This window comes from Gorilla gorilla, chromosome 13, assembly GCF_029281585.2.
Source record: "Gorilla gorilla gorilla isolate KB3781 chromosome 13, NHGRI_mGorGor1-v2.1_pri, whole genome shotgun sequence".
Lineage (NCBI taxonomy): Eukaryota > Metazoa > Chordata > Mammalia > Primates > Hominidae > Gorilla > Gorilla gorilla.
This window is the reverse complement of record NC_073237.2, coordinates 23,669,026-23,691,762: the sequence shown is the minus strand read 5'-3', so window position 1 is coordinate 23,691,762 and position 22,737 is coordinate 23,669,026.

Genomic DNA, 22,737 nt, shown 5'->3' with positions numbered 1-22,737 from the left:
CATTGAAGTGTGCTAATATTTAGTATGAAACCGCTTACGGATTTCAGATCTTTTCCTGAAAGCAAACTTTAATATAGCAGAAGTCATCTGGATTTGGGCTGGAGATGGGGAGAATGAGAGGAGGCAAGTACTATAAGGGGTGGAGTGTAGGGGTAGGAGAGAGTAAAGAAAGGCATTAATTAAATGTCAGAAGTGAATTTATTCATTTGGTAGTTTTATCTAAACTGAAAACTGATCCTTGCTTGAACGGCTTGATAGAGAATGCGTCTCTCATGGGGCAAGGATAAAGCTATAATTATAAAACTTCAAGCTTAAAATAATGGGACTCAATGTTTGGGGCATCTTTTTAACTCAGCTAATCTAAGGATATGAGAAAATACTGTTCCTATTTAAGGAGCAAAAATTGGTAGCTACGTGTTTGGGAGAATTTTTAGATTTGCCAGCATTTGTGTTTCAGAACACTAAACAGCCTCATGGCAAGCCTGAATTTCTGAATATAATGAAGCAGAGACTGTTTTGTCTTGAGTAGATCCAGTTCGTGAAGGCTCAGGGGAACAGCATGCTTCATGCCTGCCAGCAGATGAGCTTCAAAGTGCCTTAAGGAAGCACTTTGACCAGAAGGTAGATAACTCTTATTATAGAAGAAGAAGGAGTGTGTAATTCATCTCCTACTGGTAAGAATAGTTATTGCTTTTGCAAACACTGTAAATGTGCAATCTAGAAGCTAGAAATAAGTACGCAGTTAGAAGGCAGTCTTTTTTTTACATATGTAGTGAAACTACTACACTTTCTGCAGTGGCAAATCTAAGCAGAGATTGTAAATCTAAGCAGAGAGGTATCCAGGATTGTGGTAGTCTACACTGAGTATGCCTACATGATGGTAGAGAAAAAAAAATGAAGATTACATGCAGGATAGCTCCCTAAGAATATCAGATAAGAACTTTTGCAGAACAACTTGTTATGCATCTTCTGGTCCAAATTTTCAAAGAAACTGCTGCCGAGTATAAGGATACAAAAAAAGAGAGAGAGAAAGGGAGAAAACAAACAAACAAAAATGACCCTGAAGTGATAACATATTTGGCTGCACTTGTTATTTAGGCAAGTCTGTGACTCAGAAATGAGATGGTCTGGAGGGAGACTTTAGAAACAATAGCAAGACACGAAAGTTCTCTCGAAACCTTGGATCCCACTTTTCATAATAAACAGAATTATGTCTTTTTTGATTAGCTTGTGAAAATTATTTGAGAATAATTTATGAGAAGTTCCCACTGCTATAATATACTGAGTTCAATAAATTATTCATATTTTATTTTCGTTAATTAAAATAAACCCAAATCCTATTAAGAACTTTTTCAAAGACTGATAACCATGACTACAAAATGCTTTGTTGTCACATTTCTTTTCATTCCATAAATTAAATAGACTCTTCTTTGTCTCTAAAGGCTATTTAAACATATTATGTTTCCCAGGAAAGGCTGCAGTTAAATGTTGGCATTTTGTCCTTATGTTCCTATAGTTTCCTGTTGTAGCAGTGTAGAATGAAGTTATGCCAGAAAAATTTCCACATAAATATTGAATAAAGTGGACTCTTCATGGTTCAAAGAGTTTTGTGCCAATATGTTTCTTTTCTTAAGCGTTCAATGTAAATTTACGAAATTTTAATATTCTCTCATAAACACCTAAGTGTAGTTGCCATTAAATACAGATTCACATTCATGTTAGAACTGCTATTTTTTTGTTTCATATGATTGTTCTTTTTTTTTTTTTTTTTTTTTTTTGAGAAGGAGGCTTGCTTTGTTGCCCAGGCTGGAGTGCAGTGGCGCCATCTGGGCTCATTGCAAGCTCCGCCTCCCGGGTTCAGGCCATTCTCCTGCCTCAGCCTGCCAAGTAGCTGGGACTACAGGCGCCCGCCACCACGCCCGGCTAAGAGAGAGAGAGTGTGTGTGTGTGTGTGTGTGTGTGTGGTGTGTGTGTGTGTGTGTGTGTGTGTATTTTTTTTTTTTTTGAGACCGAGCCTAGCTGGGACTACAGGCGCCCGCCACCACGCCCGGCTGTGTGTGTGTGTGTGTGTGTGTGTGTGTGTGTCTGTGTGTGTGTATTTTTTTTTTTTTGAGACGGAGTCTCGCTCTGTCGCCCAGGCTGGAGTGCAGTGGTGCGATCTCAGCTCACTGCAAGCTCCGCCTCCCGGGTTCACGCCATTCTCCTGCCTCAGCGTCCGGAGTAGCTGGGACTACAGGCGCCCACCACCACGCCCGGCCAATTTTTTGTATTTTTAGTAGAGACGGGGTTTCACCGTAGCCAGGATGCTCTCGATCTCCTGACCTCGTGATCCGCCCACTTCGGCCTCCCAAAGTGTTGGGATTATAGGCGTGAGCCTCCACACCCCGCCGGCAAATAAATTTTAAAGCCCTACATTCTTGGGCAAATTTTACCCTTAAACAAAAATTCAGCCAATTGTATTAATCCAATAAGGAGCCATTTTAGGGAGCCTAAAGTTTTTTTATGAAAGCTCTAGTTGAATCACATATCAAAGTACCGGTCTATTAAGTTTCTTTTTTTCAGATATAAGTTAATTTTGATGTATTTTATTTGCTCTTTAAAAAATCACACTTTTGAGGCTGCATGCGGTGGCTCATGCCTGTAATGCTGGCATTTTGGGAAGCCAAGGCGGGCGGATCACTTGAGGTTAGGAGTTCGAGACCAGACTGGCCAACATGGTGAAACCCCTTCTCCACAAAAAATACAAAAATTAGCCAGGGGTGGTGGTGCATGCCTGTAATCCCAGCTCCTTGGGAGGCTAGGGCATGAGAATCACTTGAACCCAGGAAGCAGGGGTTGCAGTGAGCCGAGATCGCACCACTGCACTCCAGCCTGGGCAGCAGAGTGAGACTTTCTCAAAAACAAACAAACAAAAAGTCACCATTTTGAATGCTTAGACGCTACTGGTGGACATGTAAATTAGTTCAGCCAGTGTCAAAAGCAGTTTGGTGATTTCTCAAAGAACTCAAAACAGAATTACTATTCTACCCAGTAATGAGAATGGTAGACCTAGGCATGTGTATGTTCATTGCAGCACTATTCACAATAGCAAAGACATGGGATCAACCTAAATGCCCATCAGTGGTAGACCGAATAAAGAAAATGTGGTGCATAGGCCTGGCGCGGTGGCTCACGCCTGTAATCCCAGCACTCTGGGAGGTGGAGGCCGGTGGATCACGAGGTCAGGAGATGGGGACCATCATGGCTAACACGGTGAAACCCCGTCGCAATTTAAAATACAAAAAATTAGCTGGGCGTGGTGGTGGGCGCCTGTAGTCCCAGCTACTCGGAAGGCTGAGGCAGGAGAAGGGCGTGAACCCCAGAGGCGGAGTTTGCAGTTAGCCAAGATCGCACCACTGCACTCCAGCCCAGGTGACAGAGCAAGACTCCCGCTCGAAAAAAAGAAAGAAAGAAAGAAAATGTGGTGCATATACACCACAGAATATACTACACAACCATAAAAAAGAACGGGATCATGTCCTTTGCAGCAACATGGATGGAGCTGGAGGCCATTATACGAAGCAAACAAACACAGGAACAGGAAACCAAATGCCGCATGTTCTCACTTATGAGTGGGAGCAAAACACTGAGTACATATGGACACAAAGAAGGGAACAACAGGCACTGGGGCCTACTTGAGGGTAAAGGGAGGGAAGACGGTGACAACTGAGAAACTACCTATCTAGTGCTGTGCTTATTACCTGGGTGGCAAAATAATGTGTACACCAAACCCCCATGATGTGTAATTTACCTAACAAATCAGCACATGTACCCCTGAACCTAAAATAAAAGTTAAAAAATAATAACAATAATCACCCTTTAAACCTATCTTTCAACGTTTAAAGTTTGCAAAGGCAAAGTTTTATTCACCTATGGAACATGGTTTACTAACTGAGCAACTCTGGGCAAGTACTCTCTTGGCCTCTTAAGTGGGGATAATAACAGGGCATGCCTCCAAATCTTCCTGTGAACATTAAGTGAATGGATACGTACTGGACACTCAGAAAAATGCTTGGGTTGTAGTGATATTTAAGTGCCATTATAATGGCAGCATTGTATGAACAGAAATTAAAAACTTCAAAGTACATGTGAAGAAATACTTTAAAAAAATCTAATCATTGTATAACTAGAAATTTTATTTAAGTACTTAAAGTAAGAATATTTCTACTTAAAATTCTAGATGCAGTGAAAATAACATTAAAAATGAAAATAAAGACATTTTTCAGACTTAGAAAACCTGAAATAATTCATCTCCAACATAGCCATTTTACAATAAATGTTAAAGTTTTTAGGCAGAAGAAAATTGAAAAACTGATACTAGATGGAAATATAAATGCATACAAAGGACTGTGGAACACTGGACATGGTAACTACATGAATAAAATTCTGGAAGGTTTTTCTTATTATTTAAGTATTTTTAAAATATAACTGTTTAAGTAACAGTAATAACAATATAGCATGAGGTTTATAACACATGTAGAAGTCAAATTTATGGCAGTGATGGCACAATGCCTATGAGGAGAAAAATGGAAGTATGCTTTTGAAAAATTTTATATGTGAAGTAATATAATATAACTTGAATATACACTGTGAAAAGTTAAAAATATATGCTACATACCCTAAACCAACCACTAAAATATGCCAACAAAGAGTAAAGGCTGATAAGCCAATCAAAGAGATAAGATGAAATTCTTAAAGAAATTCTCAATTATCCTTTAAAAAGGGCTAAAAAAGAGAATAAGTAACAAAGCACAGAGGGAACAAATGAAAAACCATTTTAAGAAAATAAACTTAAATCTAACCATATCAATAATCACGTTAGTATCAATTGCCCAAAAACTCTAATATTGACAGATTAGATTCAAAGAAAGCAAAAGCTAACAGTATTCTGCCTCCAAAAAAACATACTTTAAATGCAAAAACACAAGTAAAAAGACGAAAAAATATATAATAAACACTACCTCAAAGAAATCTGGAGTGACTATAGTAGTATCACGCAAAGTAAATTTCAGTTGAATGGGTATTACTAGAGATAAAGTCATTTCAAAATAACGAAAGGGTCAGTTTGTCAAGAGAAATAAAAAACCTAAATGTTTATATAACAAATCATGTACATTCAATATACATGAAGCAAAATATAAAGATTATAAGAAAAATAAACATTTTTCTTTCCACAATTACAGTTAGATTTTTTTTTGTTTGTTTTGAGACCGAGTTTCACTCTTGTTCCCCAGGCTGGAGTGCAATGGTGTGATCTTGGCTCACTGCAACCTCCGCCTGCCAGGTTCAAGAGATTCTCTTGCCTCAGCCTCCTGAGTAGCTGAGATTACAGGCACCCACCACCACGCACAGCTAATTTTTTGTATTTTTGGTAGAGATGGGGTTTCACTATGTTGGCCGGGCTGATCTTGAACTCCCAACCTCAGGTGATCCACCTACCTCAGCCACCCAAAGTGCTGGGATTACAGGCGTGAGCCACCATGCCTGGCCTAGTCAGATATTTTTATACCCCTATATCAAAAACTGATACAGCAAGAAGACAAAAATTCAGTAAGAGTGTAAAAGATTTGACCAACATTACCACTTGACTTAATTGACATGTATAGAAAATTTCAAATACCAACTGTCAGATACACATTTTTTTTTTAAATGTACACAGAATATTTACCTAGAAAAAAACATATGCTGGGGCATAAAATTAATCTCAGTGATGTCAGAAAAATGGCAGACTAGAAAACTTTAGAACTTTGTCCCCCACGGAGACATTAAAGAAAAAACTACAAATTGGTTAAACTGACATTTAGGAACTAAGGAAAACAGCTCAAGGTTTACAGAAAACACATGAACATCCAAACAAAACGGAGCCACATCCAAAGCAGTAGAAAATTGTGTGGCATTTTTACTTGGCTTTGCCACATCCCATCCCTGGAATTGCACAGAATGGTCTTAGGAAAGTGATGGCTGAGCTTCCAATTCCTTCCCTGGAACTGGAAGGGTAAACCAGACTTTATTTGAAATATTCTAACCTGTCTGGGGGCTCCATGTTGGATTAGTCTCTGTTGTTTCTAACTCATATCTCAGACAGCAAAGATCAGAACAGCTCAGATCTCAGGCTATGAAAACCAATGAGAGACAACAGACATAGCTCGTGAATGTTGCTGTGAGATGCATGATAGACCTGCAAATGCCTGGAGCACGAGATTACAGATAGAGGAATAAAATAGAATATTCTTGACTCTGAGAAGAAGCAGGGCTATGACCCCTAGGAAAATTAAGACATTTTCTAAACGGCTGTATACACAAGGAAAAAATAAATAAAAGCACACACAGGCCCAGAGAAAATGAAGTCTGATAAAAGACCACAGAAGATGAAAGCCTTCAGACCAGGCTGATCTCAAGTCAAAGAACATGCTCTTCTAATTATTGAAGAGCTTTTCCTACACAGACTCAGTCTGCAAACATTGGGAGAGGAAATGCCTTGTTTTCTAAATGCCCCATTTTCCACAATAACAATAACAATAACAAATTACAAGGTGTTCAAAGAGACAAGAAAGCCATGGCCCAAAGAAGAAAATACAGCTGCAGAAACTGTCCCTGAAGAAACATTGACATTTGAAATACTAGACAAAGACTTTTAAACAACTATCTTATGCTCAAGGAGCTAAAGAAAAACATAGACAAATAACTAAAAAGTGAAGAAAATAATATATGAACAAAAGGAGAATATCAACAAAGAGAAATTATTTTAAAAGAACCAACAAGAAATTCTGGAGATGAAAAATACGGTAAGTGAATTGAAAAATTTTTGAGACAGCTTTAACAGAAGACTTTAGCAGGCAGTGGAAAGAAGCAGCAAACAAAAAGAAAGATTATTTAAAAGTAGTGAGTCTAAGGACCAAAAAGGAAAAAAAAAAAAAAAAAGAAGTGAATAGAGTCTAAGGTATTTAAGAGTCACCATTGAGTAGACCAATTATTCATTACAGAAGTTCCAGAAACAGAAGAGAGAAAGAAGGCGGCAGTGATTTATATGACAACATAAGTGTCAGAGGCGTTCAAACCAGAGCGACTCCATTTTGAGTGAGGGCTAGGAAAATGAGGCAGAGACTTGCTGGACTGCATTCTCAGAAAATTAGGCATTTTCCTAGCTTCTAGATGTTTATGAGTCAGTGAACAAATTAATGATGCTTACTAAAACAGACCCAGACTTGGGAGTGTCCAGATATCTCAATATCTGGAGAATAAGGGCATTCCTAATTTTGCATTAAAGATAATAATATTGATTCTTGCAAAATATGGTAATTAAGAAAATTAATCCTTTATCAAAAACTCTTGTAGGAGAGCACATCTCCACATATATACAACCATTGTACCTAAGATGGATGTGTTCTTCCTCTCACTTTCAGGAAAGTCCTACTCTGTCTATGGAGTAGCTGTTCTTTCACCACTTGCTTTTAGTTTGCACTGTGGACTCGCCCTGAATTCTTTATTGTGTAAGCTCTAAGAACCCTCTCTTGGGGTCTGTATCAGGACTCCTTTCTGGTAAAATAAGGATCAAAAATTTCCCAAATTTTTAAGACATGTATATGCAAATCCAAGAATCTCAATGAACTCCAAGTATGATAAAACAAAAGGAGTGTAGGCAGAGGAACAAAATTGTCAACTGAAAATTTTATAATTAGCAAAACTGTCCTTCAAACATGAAAGGAAAACCTTCTGGTTCTAAACCAGTATGTAAGGAGCTTGATAGTCATACTTTATCCTAACAACTAGTAAAAAGTTGAACATACAAAAAACTCAACACCTCTTCTCAGATCTGTCATGGAAATGAGGTCAGAGAGCAAACCAAGGCCCCCCAAATTGGAGAGACAGACAGGCAGATACATAGAAGCAAAACTTAATGCATGCAGAAATGATGAGCAGAAATCTCCATAAGACCCAATGCTGGGTTGGGCATAGTGGCTCACGCCTGTAATCCCAGCACTTTGGAAGGCCAAGGTGGGCAGATCACCTGAGGTCAGGAGTTCAAGACCAGCCTGGCCAACACGGTGAAACCCCATTACTACTAAAAATACCAAAATTAGCTGGGCATGTTGGCGGGAACCTGTAATCCCAGCTATTCAAGAGGCTGAGGCAGGAGAATTGCTTAAAGCCGGGAGGTGGAGATTGCAGTGAGGCAAGATCATGTCATTGTACTCCAGCTTGTGCAACAGAGCAAAACTCCACCAAAGAAAAAACAAAAAACAAAAAAACAAAAACAAAAAATCACCAGTGCTGAAGTAGAAAAACCTGAAACTGTAATTAACAAATTGCTGGAGCTCAATGTGAACAACTCTAAAAGTTAAAAACTTCAAGTGGGTACACTCATTGAAGGTCTCCATACTTTTGTGAATTATGCCTCCAGAAACTCTACTAGGTTCTCAGTGAATGTTGGAAAAAATGTCCTCATGCTTCTGGCAGGAGGAAGGGGAAAGGAACCATTTGGAAACATGCTGGAGTATTCAGTTATTTTTCACAAGACCTGCACCAGGAGAAACTATTTTACTAGAGCCTAATCTGCTGGGGTTTTATCAGAGCCTACTATATGTGACAGAAGGAAAATACTCAACTGGCTGTAGCCTTCCACATGCACAAAAGGGAATAAATAACTCCATCTCCTTCTGGCCTTTCATGTGGGGAAAGAGAAACACTCAACTACAATCCCTTTTAGATTTCCACATGGAAAAAGGGAAACATACAACTTCATCCTCCCTTCAGCCATTATGTCTCATCTAAAGTCGGGGAGGAACTGAGAAGCACTGATGAAGTTCACAGTCAAGGGGCACAGTCTCACCAAAAGACTGAGCCCTAATCATAGGACTATAGAATGCTCCCCTTCCCCTTACACTCTATCACTACATCACTAAATGCCTATTTACTATAGCTGCTTTTACTTAGTACATTGTGTTCACTTTTCAACAAAAAAAATTCCAAGATAGACTGAAATGCAAAAAAAAAAAAAAAAACAGTTTGAAAAGTATGAACAAGCATCATAAGCAGAGTCAAGTATGGCAGGAATGTTGGAATTATCAAAGCAGATATTTTAAATAATTGTGATTAATGTGCTAAGGACTCTAGTAAATAGACAACATGCAAGAACAGATGAATTACGTAAACAGACAGGTGGGGATACAAAGAAAAAAATCAAAAAAGAAGTGCTAGAGATCAAAGACATTGTAATAGACATAAAGAAGGGCTTTGATGGGCTCATTAATAGACTGGACATAGCCAAAAAAGAATCTTTGAGTTTGATGATATGACAATAGAAATTTCCAAAACTAAAGAGCAAGGAAAAAAATACTCAGTAAAAACAGAATAGTATATCAAAGAACTGTAACAAAACTACAAAAAGGAGTTAATATATATATTGGGAATTTTAAAAGGACAGGAAAGAGAGAAAAAAATGGAAGCAATATTTGAAGCAATAATGACTCAAAATTTCTTCAAAACTAGTGTCAGACACCAAACCAAAGATCAAGAAAGTTCAGAGTACACCAAACAGGATACATGAAAAGAAAAATTACACCTAGGCATTTCATATTCAACTTCAGAAAATCAAAAATAAGAAAAAAAGTCTTGAAAGAAACCAGAGAGGAAAAATACCTTACATATAAAGGAGCAAAAATAAGAATTACTTCTTAAATTTTCTTAGAAACCATGCAAGCAAGAAGAGTGAGGTTGAGATAAAAACCACCAGCCTAGATTTCTGCACCCTGTAAAATTATCCTTCAAAAGTAATAAGAACTAAAGTTCTTCTCAGACAAACAAAACCTGAAGGCATTGTTACTGGTAGACCTACCTTGCAAGAAATGTTAACAGAAGTTCAGAAAGAAAATGATGTAGGTCAGACACTCCAATCTACATAAATAAAAGAAGAGAGTCAATGAATTAATAAGTAAAAGTAAAGTAAAACATTCTTTTTTGTTGTTAATTGATCAAAGACATAATAGTTTGTTCTAAATAATAATAGCAACAATATATGGTTATGTATGCATATATATATATGCTTTTGTATACTTTTGTATACATGAAGTGAGTGATAGCAATGATAAAAGGGAAAGGAAGGAAGAATTAGGAATATTGTGTTATTAATATATCTTCTACCTGTGAAGTGGTATAGTGTCATTTGAAAGTGTACTTGGATTAGTTGTAAAAATATATTGCGAACTCTAGGACTAATGTTTTAAAACTTTAAAAAAGTATAATTGATATGCTAAGGAAGGAGAGAAAATGAAATTATATAAAGTGCTCAATTAAAACACAAAAAGTAGAAAACTATGCGCTACAAAAATAAGAACTAAGAGCAAGGATGGCAAAGAAAAATCATTAACAAAGATGGTACACATTAATTGCTATATCAATAATCATCTTAACTGTCAATGGTCTAAAACCCACCAATTAAAATACAGAGACTGTCATAGTAAATCAAAAAACAAGACCCAGCTGTCTACAAGAAGCTCATTTTAAATTTGAAGACTCGTAGAGATAAAAATTAAGGGGATGGAAAAGATACTGAGGTAAATTATAAAGGGTGGTCATAGCCTCCCTTAAAGGAGAACAAACTTGCTAAATAGATGGAGAGAATAAACTACCCGACAGTGCACAAACCACATCATGGGCTCAGCGTTAGAACATCCTGCAGCAAGGAGGTAGAAAAATAGAAGGGAGAATTCCCAAATTCACACAAGCACAGAAACCCATGATTAGTGTCCTTGGACTGACCTATATTCACTATAATAGTAAAAGAAAAACACCCCTGGGTGGAGATTTAAGATGCTAATGATACATGCAATGTAAGTCCTAGCATGTACAACCACAGCACCTATGCAGCCAGGGGACTACCCATAACATACTCATCAGAACACCCCTTCCCACCCCTCCATGAATAATCATGTAAATCTCCCATAAAGGGCGATCCCCCTGCATCAGACAGGGTTGTCTCATCTTTGAGCAGCCTGCTCTGATCAGCTGTCAGAGTGTACTTTTGCTTTGCAATAAACTCTTTTGCTTACTGTTACTTTGGACTCGTTCTCAAATTCTTTTGTGCAGCAAAGTCAAGAACCTGAAACAGCCCACTGGCAACAATAGCATGTTAACAGTAATCCAAAGAAAGCAGGAGTAGCTCTATTAATGACACATCCCACTTCAGAACAAGAAGAATTATCAGAAATAAAGACACTAATTACATAATAAAAATGCGGTCAGTTCTCCAAGAAGACATAACAATCCTTAGTGTTTACACACCTAAAAACAGAGCATCACTATATGTTAGGCAAAAACTAATATAACTTCAAGGAAAAATAGATGAATTTACTACTGTACTTTGAGACTTTAACATCTCTCTACTAGTAATTAGCAGATTAAGCAGGCAAAAAATTAGGGAAGACATATTATAATTCAAGTCAGCAGTGACATTAATCAACTGCATCCGATTGACATGTGTAGAATAATTCACCCAACAGCAGAATACACATGCTTCTGAAGCTCCCATGGAATGTTCACAAAGACACATCACTATCTAGGCCATTAAAAAGCAACTTATTTAAAAGCATGTAAGTCATGTAAATTATGCTCTATGACTACAGTGAAATTAAGCTAGAAATCAACTTCAGAAAAATGACTGGAAAACATTAAAATACATGAAGGCGTAACATCACACTTCTAAATAAAAAATGGATCAAGGAAGTCTCAAGAGGAATTGTAAAATATTTTGAACTAAATGAAAATGAAAATACAACTTTAAATTTGAAGACCCATAGAGATAAAAATTAAGGGGATGGAAAAGCTACCGCGGTAAGTTATAGAGGGTGGTCATAGCTTTTCATTTTCGCTTACATCTCACGGAAGTGTGTGAAATGCAGTAAAACAATGCTTAGACCAAAATTATAGCATTGAATGTACATGTTGCATCCCAAGGAGGGTCTAAAATTAATAATCTAACTTTTCACCTTAGGAAGCTAGTAAAGGAAGAACAAATTAGATTCAAAATAAGGAGAAGAAAAATATAAAAATCAATAAAATTGAAGACAGAAAAATCGATAGAAAAAAATCAACAAAATAAAAATCTGATTCTTTGAAAAGATAAATAAAATTGGTAAATCTCTATCCAGAGTAAGAGAGAAAAAGAATACAAATTATTAATATCAACATTTAAAGAAGAACCACCTCTATAGATACTATGGACATTAAAACATTTAAAAAAATAAAGAAATATTATTAACAACTTCATAAGTTTGATAACCAACATAAAATGCAACACTTCTTTGAAATATACAGTCTACTAAAATCCACACAAGGAGAAAAAGACAATCTGAGTTGTCCTATATCTATCAAAGGAACTGAATCAATAATTAATAAGCTGATAAAATAGAAAGTACCAAGCCCCAGAGAGTTCTCTGGTAAATTCTAACACTTAAAAGAAAAATTATAACAATTCTCCAGAATCTTTTCCAAAAAATAGAAGCATACAGAATGCTTCCCTAGTTATTCTATGAGGTCATTATTACCATACACCAAAACCAAAGACATTACAAGAAAGAAAAAACAAAGAGCACTATCCTTCATTAAGCAAAAATCCTGAACAAAGTATTAGCAAATTGGATCCAATAATGTGTAAAATGATGATGAAGAGGACCTTATCCTAATTATGAAAGGCTAGTTCAACAATTGAAAATAAACTGATATATTTCATCACATTAGCAAGAAAAAGAAAAAAAACAAGATCACATCACCAGATGCAGAAAAACATTTGACAAAATCCAACATCCATTAATGATAACTCTCAGCAAATTAGGAATAGAGGGAAACTTCCTCAAAGTGACAATGTCTATAGGAAACCTACAGCTAACATCATATTCCCTGGTAAGAAGTTAGATGCTTTCCTGGTAAGACGAAAATCAAGGCAAGAATGCCTGCTCTCACCTCTCTTACTCAACATCATACTGAGGGTCCTAGCTAATGCAATAAAACATGAAACACACATAAAATTAAACAGATTTGGAAGAAAGAAATAAGACTCTGCTCACAGATGGCATGACTGTTTATGTAAAATTCCCCCCAAAATCAACCAAAACATTTGTGCAACTAACATGTGGTTATAGTAAGGTTGTAGAATATAATGTTAACGTACAAAAGTCAATTGATTTCTGATATACCAGCAATGGGCAATTGGAATTTGAAATTAAAAGCATAATACCATTTACTTTAGCATTGAAAAGAGAAATGTTTAGGCATAAATTGAATAAAATATGTACCAGGTTTATATGAGAAAACTACAAACTCTGGTGAAAGAAATCAAAGATCTAAATAAATGGAGTATAAATAGAATAAAATATGTACAAAGTTTATATGAGAAAAAACTACAAACTGATGAAAGAAATCAAAGAAGATCTAAATAAATGGAGAGAGATTCTATGTACATGGATAAGAAGACTCAATATTGTCATAATGTCATTTCTTTTTTTTTTTTTTTTTTTTTTTGAGACGGAGTCTCGCTCTGTCGCCCAGGCTGGAGTGCAGTGGCGCGATCTCGGCTCACTGCAAGCTCCGCCTCCTGGGTTCACGCCATTCTCCTGCCTCAGCCTCCAAGTAGCTGGGATTACAGGCGCCTGCCACCACGCCCAGCTAATTTTTTGTGTTTTTAGTAGAGACGGGGTTTCACCGTGTTAGCCAGGATGGTCTTGATCTCCTGACCTCGTGATCCACCCGCCTCGGCCTCCCAAAGTGCTGGGATTACAGGCGTGAGCCACCGCGCCCGGCCGTCATAATGTCATTTCTTCAAAATTTGATCTGTAGATTTAATGGAACCCCAATCAAAATTCCAGCAAATTATTAAGTGGATATCCACAAACTGGTTCAAACGTTTATATGAAACGACAAAAGATCCAGAACAGCCAACATAATATTGAAGGAGAAGAACGAAGTTCGAGGTCTAACAAACTAATATCTGTATGATTCCAACTACATGACATTCTGGAAAATGAAAAATTACAGACACCGTAAATAGCTCAGTGATTGCCAGGAGTTTGAGGGAAAGCGGACTAGGGGTAAATGGAACACAAGAGATTTTCAGAATAGTAACACTGTTATGTATGACACAGTAATTTTAGATACATGCCATTATATATTTGTCCAAACCCATGGAACGTCAAACACAAAGAGTGAAGCCTAATATAAACTATGGGCTTTAGTAACTAATGGTGTATCAATACTGGGTCGTGGATTCTAACAAATGTGCCACACTCATGTAAGATGCTAAAAATAGGAGAAACTGCAGGGAGGTATACAGGAACTGTTTTTTTCTTTCATCTTTTTTTCTGTAAACCTAAAACTTAGTAAAAAATGAAGCATCTTATTTTTTAAAATTATCTAAATACATTAATAAAAAGTGAGAGATTAGCAAAGTAGACTTTAAAATATCCTAATCATAAGCTGTTTATAAGAAACCTACTTTACATTTAATAACATAGGTAAATTGAAATTAAATGCATGAAAAAGACATAATATGCAAATATTAACAAAATAATGCAGGAATGGCTATATTAATATCTGATGGAGAGACTTCAGAGTAAGGAAAATTACTAAAGACAGAGAAAGATATTACATATTTTTAAAAGCCAAGCTACTATGAAGACACAATGATTCTAAATGTATATAAACCAACAGAATTTTAAAATACATGGAGCAAAAGCAGAGAATACTGAAAGAAGAAATAGACAAATCTACAATTATAGTTGGGGATTCCAACCTTCTCACTAGCTGACAGAATTACTAGTCAGAAAATTAGCATAGATATAGAAAAATATGAACTACACAGTTCACCAACAGGATCCAATTGATATTCATATATAGATTTATCACATAAAGGAAACTCCAATAAGATTAAAAACTAATTGCTCATCATAAGTAATAGAAGGCAGAAGAAAGTGGAATGACATATTAAAAGTGATTAAAGAAAATAAGAGACCAAGAATCTTATATCTAGCAAAACTATATGCTAAGACTAAAGATTAAATAGACATTTTCTGACTGGGCGTGGTGGCTCACTCCTGTAATCCCAGCACTTTGGGAGGCAGAGGCAGGTGGATCACAAGGTCAGGAGATCAAGACCATCCTAGCTAACATGGTGAAACCCCGTCTCTACTAAAAATAGAAAAAATTAGCCAGGCGTGGTGGTGGGCACCTGTAGTCCCAGCTACTCAGGAGGCTGAGGCAGGAGAATGGTGTGAACCTGGGGGACAGAGCTTGAAGTGAGCCAAGATCGCACCACTGCACTCCAGCCTGGGCAACAGAGCAAGTCTCTGTCTCGGGAAAAAAAAAAAAAAATAGACATTTTCATACAAACAAAAATTGAGAAAATGTGTTGCTGGAAGATTTATCTTGATATTTATTAACACTAACAAAAGATTTCCAAGCTGATTCCTGATACGTGTTCAACCCCATATGAGAAAACAAAGAGGCTGGTAAATTGAATTATGTAGATAATTGTTAAAGAGAGTATAATTGGATATTTTGTCTTCTTTCCTTAAATGATTTAAAATGCAATTGCATAAAATGATATGTATATACACAGATTGTTGGATTCATAACCTATGGAAATGTAATAAATTTGACAATAATGGCACAAAGGATATGAGCAGAAGCAAATCTATATTGGACCAACCAAGAGGTTGACACCAGATGGTTTTTCAGGTGTACAAAAATAAAGAGAACCAGAAATGGCAGATAAGAAGATTAATATCACAAACTTTACAAATGTATACTTGCCCTCCTTTCTTCCTCAGCTTCTTTAAAAGATGCAAAAGTAAAAAGAACAAAGCTGGAGACATCATGCTACCTGACTTCAAAGTATACTATAAGGCTACAGTAACCAAAACAGCATGGTACTGGTACCAAAACAGAGTTATAGACCAATGGAACAGAACAGAGGCCTCAGAAATAACACCACACATTTACAACCATCTGATCTTTGAGAAACTTGACAAAAACAAGCAATGAGGAAAGAATTGCCTATTTAATAAATGGTATTGGGATAACTGGCTGGCCATACGCAGAAAACTGAAACTGGACCCCTTCCTTACACCTTATACAAAATTTAACTCAAGATGGATTAAAGACTTAAACATAAGGCCTAAAACCATAAAAACCCTAGAAGAAAATCTAGGCAATACCATCCAGGACATAGGCATGGGCAAGGACTTTATGACTAAAACACCAAAAGCAATGGCAACAAAAGCCAAAATAGACGAATGGGATCTGGTTAAACTAAAGAGCTTCTGCACAGCTAAAGAAACTATCAGAGTGAACAGGCAACCTACGGAATGGGAGAAAATTTTTACAATCTATCCATCTGACAAAAGGCGAATATCTAGAATCTACAAAGAACTTAAACAAATTTACAAGAGACAAACAACCCCATCAAATTGTGGGCAAAGGATATGAACAGACACTTCTCAAAAGAGGACATTTATGCAGCCAACAAACATATGAAGAAAAGCTCATCATCGCTGGTCATTAGAGAAAGGCAAATCAAAACCACAATGAGATACTATCTCATACCAGTTATGTGATGCTTTTATAAAGCATGCTTTCTTGCGTGCCACCATGATTGTAAGATGTGACTTTGCTCCTCCTTGCCTTACACCGTGATTGTGAGGCCTCCCTAGCCAGGTCAAACCTCTTTCGTTTATAAATTAGCCAGTCGCAAGTATGTCTTTATTAGCACTGTGAGAACAGACTGATACATCAGAGATAAAGAAGGACATGCTGTAATGTTAAAGAGACAATATATCAAGAAGGTATAAAAATTATAAACCTATGTGCACTGAACGAAATTTTTCCAAAATCTACAAAGCAAAAATTAAAGGTAGAATTAAAGGTGAATTAAAGGTGGAATTCAACAATAATAGTTGGAGATGGTAATCGTAGCAGACATCAGTATCTCACTTTCGATAATCAGAAAAGCTAAATAGATGCTAGCAAGAATATGGAGAATTTGAGTAACAGTATAAACTAGCTAGATGTAACAGAACTGACAGTGCAGTACACCCAAAAGCAGAACGTTACTCTCAAGTGCACATGGAACAGTTCCTAAAACAGATCACATGCTAGGCCAATAACCAAATCTCAAAAAGTAGAAAATGATTGTTCTTTGATCAAAATGGAATTAAATTAGAAATTAAAAACAGAAAGAACTTTGGGAAAAGCAGAACTTATAAAAATTAGCTACATACTTCTAAATAACCAATGAGTCAGAGATGAGATCATGATAAAAAATAAGCAGAAGAAAGGATATAATAAAAATTGAAATAGAAATTAAAGAAATAGAAAAAATGGTAGAGCAAATCAACAAAACCAAGAGTTGGGTCTTTAAAAAGATTAACAAAATTAACAAACTTTAGCTACACTTACAGGGAGAAAGAAAGATTCAACTTACTAAAATTAAGAATGAAAGAGGGACATTACTATTGACCTTATAGAAATAAAAAGAACTATAAAAGGTACTATGAAAAAAAGAATGTCAACAAATTAGATAATGTTGACAAAATGATATCATTTCTAGAATAAATAATATCTACCAATCATTTAAAGAAGAATTAGTGCCATTCTTCACAAGCTCTTAAAAAAATTTTAATATTTATTACAGTATTACTTATAATAGCCAAAAAGTAAAAACAATCCCAATGTTAATTAACTGATGAATGGATAAATACAATATGGTGTATCATATATCATATATATGATATCATGTTATTGACCAACAAAAGGAATGAAGTACTGACACATGCTGCAACCTGGGTGAAAATATTATATTCTTGTAAATATCATGCTGTGTAAAAGAAACCAGAACCAAAGAGTGCATTTTGTATTATTCCGTTTATATAAAATCTCCCAAACAGGCAAGTTTAGACAGTGGTTGCCTAATGATGTAAGGTGGAGGAGGAATGGGAAGTGACTGCTAATGGGTACTGGGACTCTCTGAGGGTACCAAAAATGTTATAAAATTAAACTTTCGTGATGATTGAACAACTGAATGAATATATTAATATGTATGAAACATTTTAAGTGAGTAAATTACACAAAATTTAAATTATGGCTAAACAAAGCTGTTTTTAAAAAGTGTACCAGCAGCAGAAAATTAGTTATAAATTAATCAGGATTAAGCAGTGCTCATCTTGATTAAGCTTATAATGGATGACGATTATTTTACTTGTTTTATTCTATAGTAAACAGTTTGAGATTCAGTGATTAAACGAAGGACTACCTTTACACTCTACTTATTTTTTAAGTAAAAGAAAAACATTATTAAAAAGTGTATAAACTGGTTCATGTTTATGTTAACTATCTTACCCTTCCTTCTCTTTTACTTCCAATTACTTTGGTTATATTTCGGGTTTTATTTGATATTGTCTATGGAATCTGTTAATCATTCTTTAAAGGAAAGAGGAAGTGGGTAGGGAATAAAGTACGGAGCCATCCAAAAACGAAAAGGTCTGGGAAGGTGCTGTGCTGATTTCATGTTAAGAAATGTTCAGAAAGTAAACCCTTGATGTCTTGGTTTTTATCTTAGAAATATTATCTTGTTGACAATATACTAAAGTGCATACAACTGATTTAAAATAAAAATAAGGTATATGAAAATATGTAAGATGCAGCTGAAGCAGAGGTGAGAGGAAAATTTTTATTACTAAATGTTTATATTAGAAGTGATAAAGTCCTCAACCAACTAAATTCCTACCTCAAACAACAAACAAAAACAAGAAATAAAAAGAGCAAAATAAGACCAAATCAAGAAGCAGCATATTCTGGTATAACTTTCAAATTATCCTTTAAAAATAGTCATAAGTTTAGAATCTGGTGTACAAATTCTATATTATGTCTCCTTACCTTTAAAATGCATTTTTTTTTTTTTTTGAGACACAATCTCGCTCTGTCGCCAGGCTGGAGTGCGGTGGCACGATCTCGGCTCACGGCAACTTCCGCCTCCCGGGTTCAAGCAATTCTCCTGCCTCAGCCTCCGGAGTAGCTGGGACTACTGGAACGCGCCACCACATCCAGTTAATTTTTGTATTTTTAGTAGAGACGGGGTTTCATCATGTTGGCCAGGATGGTCTCCATCTCCTGACCTCTTGATCCGCTCGCCTTGGCCTCCCAAAGTGCTGGGATTAAAGGCGTGAGCCACTGCGCCTGGCCTAAAATGCGTTTCTTTTCCTTGATATAAATGTATTATCTGTACTACTATGAATACTGAAATGCCATAATTGAGGCTTTTTTTTTAACTTTGCAAATGGAATAAAGGAGAGAAGGAAGGATGAGAGTCTCCTGAGATATTTAGATAAATGTTAGAGAAAAGAAAAGATTCAAGTTGATATTCTGATAAACTTGATAAATCACATGGACAAATCTGACATTTATGCGAGTAAACGAAATGGAAAACAATATAACTGGGTGCAAAGAAAGAAGGAGATAAAAAAATACAAAGTTAAATAGTCCCTCATATTGGTCACAAGGCCAAATCAGCTGGCTCAGAATGTCATTTACTGCAGAAAACCTCACTGAATTTCCTCCTTTAAGGAATGGCTTTGTTCCTAGGAAATCTACACTAGTGTATAGAAATAAAGGGGCATACTGTCTGCATCTTGCTCTTAGATAATTCAGAAAAATGTGCGTGTATATCTATATCAATACCTATCTAGAATAAACAAGTGTGATGAAATGTTAACAATTGATAAACCTGGGTAAAGGGTAGGTATATGGGAGTTCTTTGTGTATTTTTTCAACTTTTATGCACATGCGAAATTATCTGCAAGTGAAAATGTTTGTAAAAATTAAAAAACATGCCATTTCAAAATAGGCTGTATTTATATAAGAAGTGCCCAATGTTTTTGCTTAATTTCTTTGTGGTAAGATTTTAGTCTTCCAGGAAAAGTTTCATATTGGTTATTATGGTGAAAAATAATGAAGTGGTCTGCTTCTAATTTTTCTAAGTTCCCTTTTGAATAACTAAGCATCTACACCAAATTAAAGATACTTCTCTATAATTTTTAAAAATTCAAAAAGGATGTCTCATAAAGTAAGAAAATAAACTGTGGTTTGTTCCTCCATTGTTGTTAATTTGCAATGTCCCACTTATCTCTGATGGGATATCAGTAAATTTACTTGCCTTATTGTACTTGTTCCTTGATGTATTTCTAATGATTATATCATTCTTTGAAGACTTACATTTGTACCCCCTCAACAATTGTGAGATAAAGTGTTGTATTTGAATACACTAAATGAATAAGAACTATCATGAGCTCTTCAGAAAGTAATGAGCCTAGAAGTCACCAAAATTCCCACTGTAGTACCTTTTAAGATAAGATAAATCCTTTCCAAATAAACAACAAAGTAGAATTTGATTTACTTTTTTCTTTCTTTCTTTCTTTACACTAACAGAACAAATTCATGCTAAAACCCTGTCTTTCCTTTTGTTTACAACCTCATATATATCAGCTCTATCTATTGAATTTATTTCTCCATAATGTCATTTTATTGTAACTTTGTGTTTTATACTTTTCTAGTGAAACATGACTGATAACTCTTAAAGAGGCAACTTGCTTTATGAGAATTTCTTCTGAATTCTCTTATATCAGACAGCACAAGATATAGAGAATTATGGATGTAAAAACAATATAAACGTAGTTTACAGTTGAATAACGCCCATTATTTTCAGCTGCAGGTTTTAGACAATGTGGAAGCGTTGACCGCCAGAGTTCATTTCCATGGCTGATGAACATTACCTCCAGCTCTCATTAACAACAACAAAAACACACACACACAAATTAAAAAGTCATTTTTAAAAAATCCTGAGCTGATGTAGTCTGCCAGCTAGCTCTTCCTTTCTCAAGTCGCCACTGATAATTCTGCAAGGAAATATTAGAATTAGATTAGATATTTAGAGCCTAAGTCAAAATAATTACACATTTGTCCACTTTGGAAAGTAATGGAGGTGAAGGGGGTGTGTGTGTGCACTTGTATGGACGCACACATGCATAGGTACACACACATGTATTGTGTTTTCTTGTTTTGTTTGTGCTTTAATTTTTATTTTTAAATTGTAAATTGACAGATCATAGTTGTGTATATTTATGGAGTACAAAATGATGATATAATTTATGAATACAATTTGGAATAATTATATCAAGCTAATTAACATCCACCACCTCAAATACTTGTCATTTTTAATGGGGAATGCATTTGAAATTTACTCTCTTAGTGATTTTTAAAATGTAGAATTCTTTACTATGTACTATTTTCACCAAGTTTTGCAATATATCTCAAAGAAAAAAAAACATTATTCCTTTTGTATAAATGAGGCTTTGTACCTTTTGACCAATATCTATCCGTTCTACCCCACACCTCCAGCCTCTGCTAATGACCATTCTACTCTCTGCTTCTTTCAGTTTGATTGTTTTAGATTCCACATATAAGTGAGAGCATGCAGTTTTTGTCTTTTTTGGCTTCGCTTATTTCTTTTAGCATAACATTTTCCAATGTTGTTGCCAATGAAAAAATGATTTTTGTAAAGGCATGTAATTGTAACAGTCTCTTATGATCCTTTGTATTTTTGTGGTATCAGTTATAATGTCTCCTTTTTCATTTCTAATTTTATTTATTTGAGTCTTCTCTCCTTTTTTCTTAGTCTAGCTAAAAGATTATTGGTTTTATATTTTTAAGAAACTTAGTTTTGTTCATCTTTTGTGTCATTTTCTAGTTTTCATTTCACTTATTTTTGCTCTGATCTTTATTATTTTATTTCCTTCGGCAACATGTAAAAGATATTTTTGCCAGTTTTATTGATTAACATAGAAAAATTGTATATAGTTAAGGTATGCAGTGTGATATTTTGATATACATATACATTGTGAAGTGATGATTACCACAATCAAGCTAACATATTCATCACCTCACCTGGTTACCTTTGTGTTTGTGTGGTGGAGAACACTTGAGATCTTCTCTTTCAGCAAATTTCAAGTATACATTATTATTGACTTTAGTCACTATGCTGTACATTAGATCTCCAGAACTTATTCATCTTATAACTGAAAGTTTGTACCTTCTGACAAACATTTTTTCTTTTCCCCCAACTCCCAGGCCCTAGTAAGCACTATTTTACTCTGTTACCATGAGTTTGACATTTTCTTAGTAGGCATATAAGTGAAATCATGCAGGATTTTTTTGCATCTGTTCCTGGCTTATTTTACTTACCATAATAAACTCCAGATTTATCCATCTTGTTACAAATGGCAGTATTTCCTCATTTTTAAAGGCTAAATGATATTCCATTACGTGTGTGTGTGTGTGTGTGTGTGTGTAATACATTTAAAACATCAATTCATCTGTCAATGGACACAGGTAGTTTCCATATCTTGGCTGTGTACATAACACTGCAATGAACATGTAAGTATACATATCTCTTTGAGATAATGATTTTCTTTACTTTGGATATATACCTAGATGGGGATTGCTGTATTATATGGGAGTTCCATTTTTAATATTTTGAGGAAACTCCATACTGTTGTCTCTAATGGCTGTACCAATTTACATTCCCATCAACTATCAACTAAGCACAAGGGTTTCTTTTTCTCAATATCCTCAGCAACATTTGTTACCTTTTTACTGTTA